Consider the following 12,168-nt stretch of genomic DNA (forward strand, 5'->3'; position numbering starts at 1 on the left):
TAGTACCGTCTGCCAACAGTATTCCTGAGGAATATATGTCCCATGAGGCTTTACGCTGGCATCACATAGGTGTGGCCAGATCATGTTAGAACATATAGTTATATCCATCACTCTATCTCTTCAGAAGTCTGCAGGTATAATGCATAGGAGAGGCCGCAGACTGTGCACAGCACAGCAGCACGCAGCATCTCACAGGCACAGATCGTATAAAGAAACGGCAGCTAACAGGAACAGTGGAGGTGAAGATAAGGTCTGGAAGACCAAGCAAAATTTCTGTGAGAGCTGCACGTAAGAATGCTAGAGAAGCAAATCAGAACCCCTGCGTGACTGCAAAAGACCTTCAGGAAGATTTGGAGAAAATTTGGCCCATTCCTGCCTACAAAACGGCTTCACCTCTGTTATGTTGGTAGTTTTCTCCCATGACTAGAGATGAGCGAACCCGAGGAACAGTGGTCGTACCGAACACAGACTTTACGTATGCAAACCACTCGCTCAAGCATTACTGTATTTGGGTACGCTCGGTGCGAGCCGCTTGCAGTGTTTGATCATCTCGCACTGACAACATCTCACACTAACAACATCGTGATCGGATGTAGTATGCACCCCATCCCCCCAAAAAATGGAAAAACCTTGCCCACCCCGGAAGTGATCTGTTTATGGCCGGCTGCATGTGTGTGAAGACCCAAACTGCCCAATCAATGACTTCCATTGGGGTACAAGTCAAGTCTAGTTCCCAAACCAAATTTTATCTAAAGTCCTGCTGAACCCGTAGAACCGAACCTCCACGGGTCCTCTCATCCCTAAATACTAGCAATACACCTGATGATGGACTCTTGAACATAAACATTAGCTATTGAGAAAGAGGCCTTTAGTTGCTTAGAGGTTACCTTGGGTACCCCAGTAACCTTGAAGATTATTTAATGCTTTGCTCTAGGAGTAAACTTTGTTGATCGATCACTCCTGAGGAGGTTGCCACCCGCCCCGGAAGTGATCTGTTTAGCTGCATGTGAGTGGAGGAGACACGAATTGCCTAATTAGTGACTTCCATTGGGATTCAGGTCAAGTCCGAGTTCCAAACCGAACATTAGCTATTGAGAAATAAGGTACTGTCACTCATAACGAGATCGCTAGCGAGATCGCAGCTGAGTCACCGTTTGGTGACGCAGTAGCGATCCCGTTAGCGATCTCGTTATGTGTGACACTTACCAGCGATCAGGCCCCTGCTGTGAAATCGCTAGTCGTTGCTGAATGGTCCAGGTCATTTTCTTCAAAGGCAATATCCTGCTGGGCAGGACCCATCGCTGTGTTTGACACTGTGTGACAGGGTCACAGTGACTGCTGAGAACGCTATACAGGTCGCTACTGCGACCTGTATTGTTCCTGCATCGCTGGTAAGATCTGTCTGTGTGACATCTCACCTGCGACCTCCCAGCGACTTACCTGCGATCCCTATCAGGTCGCATCGTTTTCGGGATCGCTGGTAAGTCGTTGTGTGTGACTGGGCCTTTAGGCCCTTAGTTACTTAGAGGTTACCTTGGGTACCCCAGTAACCTTGAAGACTATTAAATTGTTAGATCTAGGAGTGAACTTTGGTGGCCGATGAATCCTGGGAAGGTTGCCACCCACCTCGAAAGGGATCTGTTTATGACTGGCTGTATGTGAGCTGAGGAGACAGGAACTGCCCAATTAGTGACTTCCATTGGGGTTCAGAACCAGTGAGGGTCCCAAATCGAACTTTATCTAAAGTCAGGTTGAATCCACCGAACTGAACTTACACAGGTTCACTCATCCCTAAATACTACCAATATTCCTGATGGTGGACTTATGAGCAAAAACATTAGCTATTGAGAAAGAGGCCTTTAGTTGCTTAGAGGTTACCTTGGGTATCCCAATAACCTTGAAGACTGTTAAATGCTGTGCTCTATGAGTGAACTTTGTTGGTCGATCACTTCTGGGGAGGTTGCCACCCACCTCGAAAGTGATCTGTTTATGACTGGTTGCATGTGTGCGAAGGAGACATGAACTGCCCAATTAGTGACTACCACTGGGATTCAGATTGAACCAGGGTCCTAAATCGAAGTTTAGCTAAAGTCAGGCTGAACACACCGAACTGAACTTACACGGTTCCACTCATCCCTAAATATTACCAATACTCCTGATGGTGGACTTATGAGCAAAAACATTAGCAATTGTGAAAGAGGCCTTTAGTTACTTAGAGGATACCTTGAGTACCCCAGTAACTTTGAAGATTATTAAATGATTAGCTCTAGGAATGAACTTTGGTGGTCAATCACTCCTGGGGAGGGTATTAATGGGTCTTGAATCTCCAACATTTATACATAACTTATCTTTCTGTGGATTGGTGGAGTCTAAACTTTTTAAAGGTGGTTTAGTTACCCTTTCCTGCCTGATGAACATCACTGACTCTTCTTCTGAGGCCATGACACACTTCCACACACATGTTGTGAATGTCAGACATTGATTGATAGATCTTTCTTTTTTTAATAAAACAGGTCAACCACTCCCACCCAATTGTCATTCCATTGATTGAAACACTATGGCGCCAGCATATTCCGCAGACGAAAAATTACAATGTGTATATTGTCACACATATACCCTTTATATGTACTGAGATTTTTGTGATCATTGTTTGTATCTGATGATACCAGTTCACTGGCATATTTGAATATGTTATTCCTTAGTAATTAATGTGCAGTATGTATCAATTTTATGGTTATATTCTTTTATTTAATTAATTATATCCATAATAATGATATACACATTCAATATCATCCTATATTATCTACAGTCATGGCCAAAAGTGTTAGCACCCTTGAAATTGTTCCAGAAAGTTAAGTATTTCTCCAAGAAAATTATTGCAATTACACCTCTTTTGTTATACACATGATTATTTCCTTTGTTTACATTGGAATAACCCAAAAAAAGACAGGAAAAAAAAGGCAAATTGGACGTAATTTCACAAACAAATCCAAAAATGGACCGCACAAAATTGTGTGTAAACAATTTTGTTTCAAGCATCGGAAGCTAGTTCAAACTCACATGCGGAAGTAATAGTTGTGGGCAATATGAAAATCACATCTGAAACCAGATAAAAAGGGGAGAAGTTGGATCAATCTTTGAATTGTGTCTGCGTGTGCTGCACTAAGCATGGAGAACAGAAGGAGGAGAAGAGAACTGTCTGAGGACTGGAGAACCAAAAATGTTGAAAAATATCCACAATATCAAGGTTATAAGTTATAAGTCCATCTCCAGAGATCTTGATGTTCCTTTGTCCACAGTACGTAACATAATCAAGAAGTTTACATCCCATGGCAGTGTTTAATGTCCCTGGACATGGACGGCAGAGAAATATTTTATAAAAGGTTGCAAAGCAGGATAGTTTGGATGGCAGATAAGCCCCAATCAAGGTCCAAAGAAATTCCAGCTGTTCTGAAGCTCAGTGTCAGCGCAAACTATCCGTTCACATCTGAATGGGATGAAACACTACGGAGGAGACCCAGGAGGACCCCACTGCTGACACAGAGACAGAAAAAAGCCAAAATGTACGAGAGTAACCAAAATCCTTCTGGGAAAGCGTCTTGTGGACAGATGAGACCAAGATAGAGCTTTTTGGTAAAGCGCATACCGAAAACAGAATGAGGCTACAAAGTAAAGAACACAGCACCTACAGTCACACATGGTGGAGGTCAGAGATGTTTTGGGGGTGCTTTGCCGCCTCTGGCACTGGGTGCATTAACTGTGTGGAAGACATCATGATATCTGAAGATTACCAAAGGATTCTGGGTCGCAATGTAGCACTGAGTGTCAGAAAGCTGGGGGTGCGTCCTAGCTCAGGGGTCTTCAAGGGAGAGGGAGAGGTTTATCCCAAAGGGCGTGCAGCCAAATATTTAGCTGAGGGGGCAACAATCTTGTTAGGCCCATTTTTGGGATTTTGTGTGAAATTCTGCCCAATTTGCCTTTTTTCTTATTGTTTGTATTGTTTGAGAAAAACTTCTTGTGTAAATTAGTGTGGGGGTCAGTTATTTATGAGGTCTCCCTGCCTGAATGTTTACCTGAAAGAGAATGTAAGAAACTTTGTATTATTTCTTATCAGGAAATCTGAATCTTTCTCTACTTCTTCCCTTCCCCATGAGACGTCAGTGATGTCATGAGCTGACGTTGCTTGCACGCCAACGTCAACTGTTGTCTCCCGCGCCAGCTGTAGAAGAGGACGCCCACCGGTATGGGAACGGAAGAAGGTGAGTAAAATAGGTGTTTGGGTTTTTTTTTTATGTTTTGGACAAAAACGGGGCACATTATACCAAGTTATACCTGAGATGGGTTCAGGATAGGGCACATTATACCAGGAAGGGGTACATTATACCAGGAAGGGGACCAGAATGGGGCACATTATACCAGGAATGGAACCAGGATGGGGCACATTATAACAGGAAGGGGACGTGGATGAAGCACAAGATACAGGAAAGTAATCAGCATGGGACACATTATACAAGGAAGAGGACCAGGATGGGGCACATTATACAGTACCAGGAAGGGGATCAGGATGGGGCACAATATACAGGAAAGGAACCAGGATGGAGCACATTATCCCAGGAAAAGAACCAGGATGGGGCACATTATCCCAGGAAAGGAAGCAGGATGGGGCAGATTATACCAGGAAGGGGACGTGCATGAAGCACATTATACCAGGAAAGGAACCAGGATGGGGCACATTATACCAGGAAGAGGATCAGAATGGGGCACATTATACCAGGAAGGGGACGAGGATGAGGCACAATATACAGGAAAGGAATCATCATGGGGCACATTATGCCAGGAAGAGGACCAGGATGGGGCACATTATACCAGGAAGGGGACAAGGATGAGGCAAAATATACAGGAAAGGAATCAGCATAGGGCACATTATACCAGGAAGAGGAACCAGGATGGGGCACATTATACCAGGAAGGGGATCAGAATGGGGCACATTATATCAGGAAGGGGACGAGGAACAATATACAGGAAAGGAACCAGTATGGGGCACATTATCCCAGGAAGGAGACCAGGATGGGGCACATTATACCAGGAAGGGGACGAGGATGAGGCAAAATATACAGGTAAGGAACCAGTACGGGGCACATTATACCAGGAAGGGGATCAGGAAGGGGCAAATTATACCAGGAAGGGGATCAGGATGGGGCACATTATACCAGAAAGGGGACCAGGATGAAGCACAATATACAGGAAAGGAACCAGTATGGGCCACATTATACTGGGAAGGGGACCAGGATGGGGCACATTATACCAGGAAGGGGACCAGGATGAGGCACAATATACAAGAAAGGAACCACTATAGGGCACATTATACCAGGAAGGGGACCAGGATGGGCATATTATACCAGGAAGGGGACCAGGAAGGAGCTAAGGTTGGTAGACACTATCCCAGGAAGCGGCCCAGTTTGGGGCACATTATACCAGGAAGGGACCCAGTATGGGCCAGCAGTATGGGGCCCAGTATGGGGCACATTCCTACGGGAAAGGGGCTAGATTTCGGGACATATTAGATATGTTATATTATACAAGGAAGGGGTTTGGGATGAGAGACATTATACCAGGAATGGACTCAGAATGGGGGACATTATGATAGGATGGTGGACATTATTCCAGAAAGGGGTCAGGATGGGGGCATCACTATATAGGGGGCAAACACGTGTCTTTATATGATCTAGAATGCTACAAAGGACACATAAAGACTAATATATAGGTGGGGGAGAAAGTCCAAATTTTGCTAAGTGCCTGATAGCATCTTCTCCCTCTCCCAAATTCATTATGACACGATCAGGGACTTATAATGAAGGGGCGTGGAGGGGACACAGGACAGGGATATATAATAAAGGACGGTAATACACATGACGAGAGGAGACTATGTATACATATACACAATATATATAATCTGTAGGTTATCATAAAAGAATGAGGGCCCAAACAAATGTCTTGCACAGGGGCCCCAAGCTGTCAGTGTCCGCCCCCGCTGCGTGTGGAAGAGACATATTAATAGCTCGTCTTAATCCATCAGCTCAGAGAGAATTGTAAAGGTGAAATAGACCCTGCCCAGGGGAAAACGGGTGACAGAGCAGGACACAAGTCATACAAAGGCCAGAAGTTGTCTACACCCACGAGAACTTACTCTGAAAAGTCACTTAAAGCTTTAATAAATTTGTTCTAATGGCCGCAGTACCACTTTTGACCACTGTACACCCTCCTTTGACAACAGTGCAACAGCGCCCCCAGCCGTAATCTGCTTTACCTGACATTAACTTTTTTTTTTTTTTAAAGAAACCAAACATGGAGTCCCTCCCCGAAATGTCCACAAATATTGCAAGTCATGTGGCTGCTGTAAGAAGTGTGGATAGTAAAGGGTACAGATACGTCAGAAAATGTCACGAGTGACAGTAGTGAAAGTGATGCAGATTGTTAAGGCATTAATCTTCAAACTATTTGTTTGAATCATAGAGGATCCCCCTGGGAAAAGCATCCAATTACTCCATCTCTGCTGTAAGCCCCTTCTGATGTCTGGGGAATCTTGCACCACATTGTAATGGATCTCAGTGCCTTCCCCAGCTGGATCCAACCAAGAACTTATGGTCTATGCCTAGTGTACTTGTTTTCTTTTAATGGCCTTCAGCTCTATCTCAAGCCATTGTGATTTAATGCCTGGATGCTCTGTAGGAAGATCGATTTTGTGCAGCCTAGATAGGTCCACCAGGGTCTTCTCCGCCTGAATAGGTCCACCAGGGTCGTCTCCGCCTGGATAGGTCCACAAGGGTCGTCTCTGCCTAGATAGGTCCACCAGGGTGTTCTTCACCTAGATAGTTCTACCAGGGTGTTCTTCACCTAGATAGTTCCACCAGGGTCTTCTCTGCTTAGATAGATCAACCAGAGTCTTTTCTGCCTAGATAGGTTCACCACGGTCTTCTCTGCCTAGATAATTCCACCAGGGTCTTCTCTGACTACATAGTTTTACCAGGCTCTTCTCCGCCTAGATTGGTCCACCAGGGTCTTCTCCGCCTAGACAGGTCCACCAGGGTGTTCTCTGCCTAGACAGTTCCACCAGGGTCTTCTCTGACTAGATAGGTTCACCAGGGTCTTCTCCGCCTAGATAGTTCTACCAGGGTTTTCTGCACTTAAATAGGTCCACCAGGGTCTTCTCCACCTAGATAGGTCTACCAGGGTCTTCTCTGCTGTTATCTTGATATTATCAAGCTATTGAGTTGCTGATCTTCCGCTTCTCCTTGTTCCTTCTATTCTTCCGACCCTGATGCCCTTCTCCAGTGATTGCTCTCTTCATATGATGTGTCCAAAGTAGGCAAGTCGTAACTTCGTGATCCTTGCTTCGAGTGACATGTCTGGCTTGATTTCTTCCAAAATTGATTTGTTTGTTCTTCTTGACATCCATGGTAGTGACAACATCCTTCTCCAGCACCACATTTCAAAGGCATTGATTCTTCTTCTGTTTCTTTATCATACAGGTTTCGCATCCATATGTGACTACAGAAAAGACCAAACTATGTACGAGCCCGAGACCACACTATGTTCGAGCCATGTCTTTGTTACCAGTAAAATGTTCCTCGATTTGAGGACCTTGTCCAGTGTCTTCATTGTTGATATGCCCATGGCTCTTCTGTTGACTCCCGGTGTTGTCGCTCCATCTTGAGTGATCATTGATCCCAGTCGGTTGAAGTCCTTTACAACTTCCGTGTAATAGTCGTACCTGGCAGTAGTCAGTAGGTGCGCCATGTTTGAAATTTTCATCTTGACGGTCTTTAATAAGTCCTTCATTCCATCTACGCTTATGGTCCCTAAAATCCACACAATTATTAGACTTATGGATGTAGGTGGCAGTGAGAGTCAGAATAAAGGAAGGGATGTTGACTATGAGGGCCATGACGTTTGGGTGTGCTGCACCTGTAAAGGTACTGGATAGTGTGAAACCACGGACCATGTAAAGGTTTTACATTGTGGAGAGGCACGGATAGTGTTAATGTTATGGATAGTGGAGGGGTGATGGGTAGTGGAAAAGTTGTAGAATGCAAATTTTGGAAGAGCACAGAAAGCACAAAGGTTGCAGACATTCGAATAGTACATATGGTGGTAGCTAGTGGACACGGGCAGATGGTACGCGGAGGAGCACAGGTAGTGGTAAGGGAGGGTATGAGTAGTGTTGGGTTGTGGGTAGTCTAACTTATGGATTGTGGAATGAGCAAATAGCAGAGTGGTTAGGCATCGTGGAAAGGCTGTAAACAGTGCCTGGGTGCAATAAGTGCAAAGCTTATTGGTGGTACAAGGGTGGAGATATCATAAGGGTTGTGGATACTGGAAGGGTGCAGCAGATCATGGAAAGTTTGCAGAAAACAAAAATCTGCAGATATTCTGATGTTTGTGGATCTAGTGCACACCGATAGTGTAGAGGTGAATAGTGAAAGAGAGGAGATAGGAGAAAGATGGTAGGTACCGGAGGATTGTGGTTGTGAATAGCTCATGTCTAGTGTACAGTAGAAGGAGCAGATACTGGAAAGTTTAATGATTAGTGGAAAGGTGCCATATGACTTAGAATAAAAGCCAAACTGAAATCTCTATTCGCAGACACGTGTTTCAGGGAATTGCCGCTCCTCAGTGCAAAGCATGAGATCAGATTTGGCTGCATGAGAGGCTTTTGGCTGGAGTCTAAGGGATGAAGTCTCTCCTTATGGAGATTGCCATGCCTGACTTGCCAGTGTAACGATTGCTTCTTCCACTAGGTAGCACTAAAAATCAAGTCCTCTTTCTCTCTGAAAAGCAATTTACATATTTAGCCTCTTAGAGGAGCACTGCATGGCATATAAGCCTCTTTACACTGACATTTCTCTGTCTAGAATCAGATATCTTACTTTGCACTGAGGAGGGGTAACAGCCGAAACACGTGTCTGGAAAGAATGATTCTGGTTTTGTTTTCATCCTGAGTCATATAGCAAGGCTCGTCAAATGGTTCACATTGATTTTTAGGATTGCCACTTCCAATAGGCGGTGCTAGAGTTCTAGTTCCTTTCCTCTCTGAAGAGACAGTTTACATATTTAGCCTGCTAGAGGAGCTTTGCTTGGCTTATAGGTCTGCTTACACTGGCATGTCACAATCTACAATCAGATATCTTGCTTTGCACTGAGGTGGGGTAAAAGCCCGAAACACATGTCTGCAAAGAGTGATTCTGGTTTGGTTTTTATCCTAAGTCATATAGCAAGGCTCGTCAAATGGTCGATATTGATTTTTAGGATTGCCACTTCCAATAGGTGTTGCTAGAGTTCAGGTGGCTTTACACGCTACGAGATCGCTAAAGCGATGTCGTTGGGGTCACGGAATTTGTGACGCACATCCGGCCGCTTTAGCAAAGTCGTGTGTGACACCTATGAGCGATTTTGAATTGTCGCAAAAACGTTCAAAATCGCTTATCGGTGACATGCCCCCCTCTTCTCAATTATCGTTGCTGCTGCAGGCACGATGTTGTTCCTCGTTCCTGCGGCAGCACACATCGCTATGTGTGACGCCGCTGGAACGACAAACATCTCCTTACCTGCGTCTTGCGGAAAAGGAGGAAGTAAGGAGGTGGGCGGCATGTTCCGGCCGCTCATCTCTGCCCCTCCGCTTCTATTGGGCGGCGGTTCAGTGACGCTTCTGTGACGTCGCTGTGACGCTGAACGAACCGCCCCCTCAGAAAGGAGGCGGTTCGCCGGTCACAGCGACGTCGCAGAGCAGGTATGTGTGTGTGACGCTGCCATAGCGATAATGTTCGGTACGGCAGTGATCACCACATATCGTGCAGACAGGGGTTGGGTGCTATCGCACGTGACATCGCTAGCCGATGCTAGCAATGTCGCAGCGTGTAAAGCGGCCTTTGTAGTTCCTTTCCTCTCTGAAGAGGCAATTTACATATTTAGATTTCTAGAGGAGCATTTCATGGCTTATAAGTCTCCTTTCACTGGCATTCCTTTCCTCTCTGAAGACACAATTTACATATTTAGCCTCCTAGAGGAGCATTTGTTGGCTTATAAGTCTCCTTTCACTGGCATGTCACTGTCTACAATCAGATATCTTACTTTGCACTGAGGAGGGGTAACAGCCCGAAACACGTGTGTGCAAAGAGTGATTCTGGTTTTGCTTTCATCCTAAATCATATAGCAAGGCTCATCAAATGGTTGATATTGATATTTAGGATTGCCACTTCCAATAGGTGGCGCTAGAGTTCTAGTTCTCTTCTTCTCTGAAGAGGAAATTTGAATCTTTAATTTCCCAGAGGAGCATTACATGGCCTATAAGTCTCCTTACACTAGTATATCACCCTTCACAAGGAGAGATATTACTCCTTAGACCCGTAAAAGACAACATGAGACGTATTGTACAGTCATTACATAAAATGAAATCACAGAAACATTTCTCTATGGCCCCCGCCTAGCAGTGCCCTATACAACTGCCCGTATGGCATATTTAGGGAACATATCAGACTGGCACAACAAAAGCTCCATATCCCATATAGAAACATATAACATAAACATAAGATGCTTTAGATCAGACGATGGTACAAGCCCCTTCCCCGCCCCGGGCGTACACACCTGTGTATCTGCCCTTCCTTCGTGTCCCGCGTGGCATCTCCAGGTGGGTGTGCAAAGATGAACGATTTGGGGATGGAAATGGAGGGTGTGAGGAGGCTGGAAAGAGCATGAGTGGAAAATGAGGTGTATAGGGGGTGTGAGGGGTGAAGGATGGCACATCGGGGGAATAGGTAGAAGATGACAAATTCAGATGGTGGCAGAAGTTGGTAGGTACCAAAGATGACATGGTGGAGGGATGAGCCGAGGCTTGAGGAATAGATAAGTTGATGAGACAGAGGTGGGGTAGGTTGGGGTGGGGGTAGGTTAGGACTTCAGTAAGAGAGTGGGGTAAGCTGTGGAGGGGTGGACAGATGCAAAAAAATAAAGCAATTCCACAAGATAGCGGAGAATGGATGAACAGATGGCAAGGTGGGATGATGGATGAGGAGATGGTGACAATGCTGTGGGGTAGAGTAGGTTGGAGACATTCAGCGCTGGGGTAGGAGCTCAGAAAAGTAGGAGAGTGGATGTGGAGAGCAGGATTCCTCTGGAAATTTCGCTGCTTTATTTGAAGTGCGTAGTGTGGCTGACGTCATCGCCCACCTCTTGTCCTCCGCCTCCTCCTCCTCCATTCTCCTCCTTCTCCCTTGCAGCCTATCACCTCCTCTTGGCCTGAGCCTCCTCCTTGTCATTGTAGCTGTTGTTCTTCTCCCCTCTGCACCTCACCAGCCTGGTGTGGCTCCTTATTATTAGTCGTGCCCTACATCTGCACTGTGTATGGCAGGGGACAGGCACCCTCCTCCTCTTCACACTTCTCTGTGTTATATATACCATGACATTTCCACCTTATATTTAGACTGCGTGCTCTTCGAAGCGAAGACAAACGTGTCGTAGTTGTTGTCGAGTTCCTGCATTGCAGATGATAGTCGTGAGGCGTTATGGAGGAAGATCTCACCAGCCTCCCTTCTTAGTCACCACCTCGCTCTTCTTACCTTCCTTCTTCTCTCCTCTACCAGCACCTCCACTTTTCTACCTTTTACATCTTTTTTCTCCTTGCTCTTTCCTTTGTCTTTCCTCGCTCTTTTCTTTCCACTACACCCGATTCTCCTCATTTAAGCCCCACATACACAATTGATAGCTGTTGGCCGAACGACGGTTCATGTTTGGTCAACCACTGTCTCCTCCGACTTCTCCTTACACAGGAGCTCGGTTCTACTGAGCACTTCTGTATTTTCGGAAGTGTATTTTCACTCCCAGGCTCCTCTTTCGGTGAATTATCTCACTTAGAAAAAGATCTTTAGTCCGACATAAGACAGGCCAAGACCTTATCTCCATCAACAATTATCATTCAGGGAAGAGTCAGGAGGCCCCCATACACATTAGATTGTCAGCCAAGTTCACCGATATTGGCCAACCTGTTAGGCTAATGCGCATGGAGACCTTTAGGCTCTGCAGACCGTTGTCAGATCCGGCTACAATTGGTGAGATTTGATTTCTGTAGATGTGATAAACAAGATTAACAGCAATTGCAACTAAAATAAAAGGTGC

General features: G+C 45.4%; 1 protein-coding gene across 2 annotated transcripts in view; it reads right to left on the reverse strand.

Annotated features, from left to right (window-relative positions):
* The window catches only part of KDM6B (lysine demethylase 6B), a 144,280-nt gene extending 133,139 nt beyond the window's left edge, over positions 1 to 11,141 (reverse strand). For both annotated transcript variants that reach the window (XM_075346716.1, XM_075346713.1), the window contains exon 1: positions 10,642 to 11,141. The gene's annotated coding sequence lies outside the window, so the exon portion shown is untranslated. The remainder of the gene's footprint in view (positions 1 to 10,641) is intronic.
* Positions 11,142 to 12,168: the final 1,027 nt, after the last annotated feature.

Source organism: Anomaloglossus baeobatrachus, chromosome 4 (assembly GCF_048569485.1).
Source record: "Anomaloglossus baeobatrachus isolate aAnoBae1 chromosome 4, aAnoBae1.hap1, whole genome shotgun sequence".
Lineage (NCBI taxonomy): Eukaryota > Metazoa > Chordata > Amphibia > Anura > Aromobatidae > Anomaloglossus > Anomaloglossus baeobatrachus.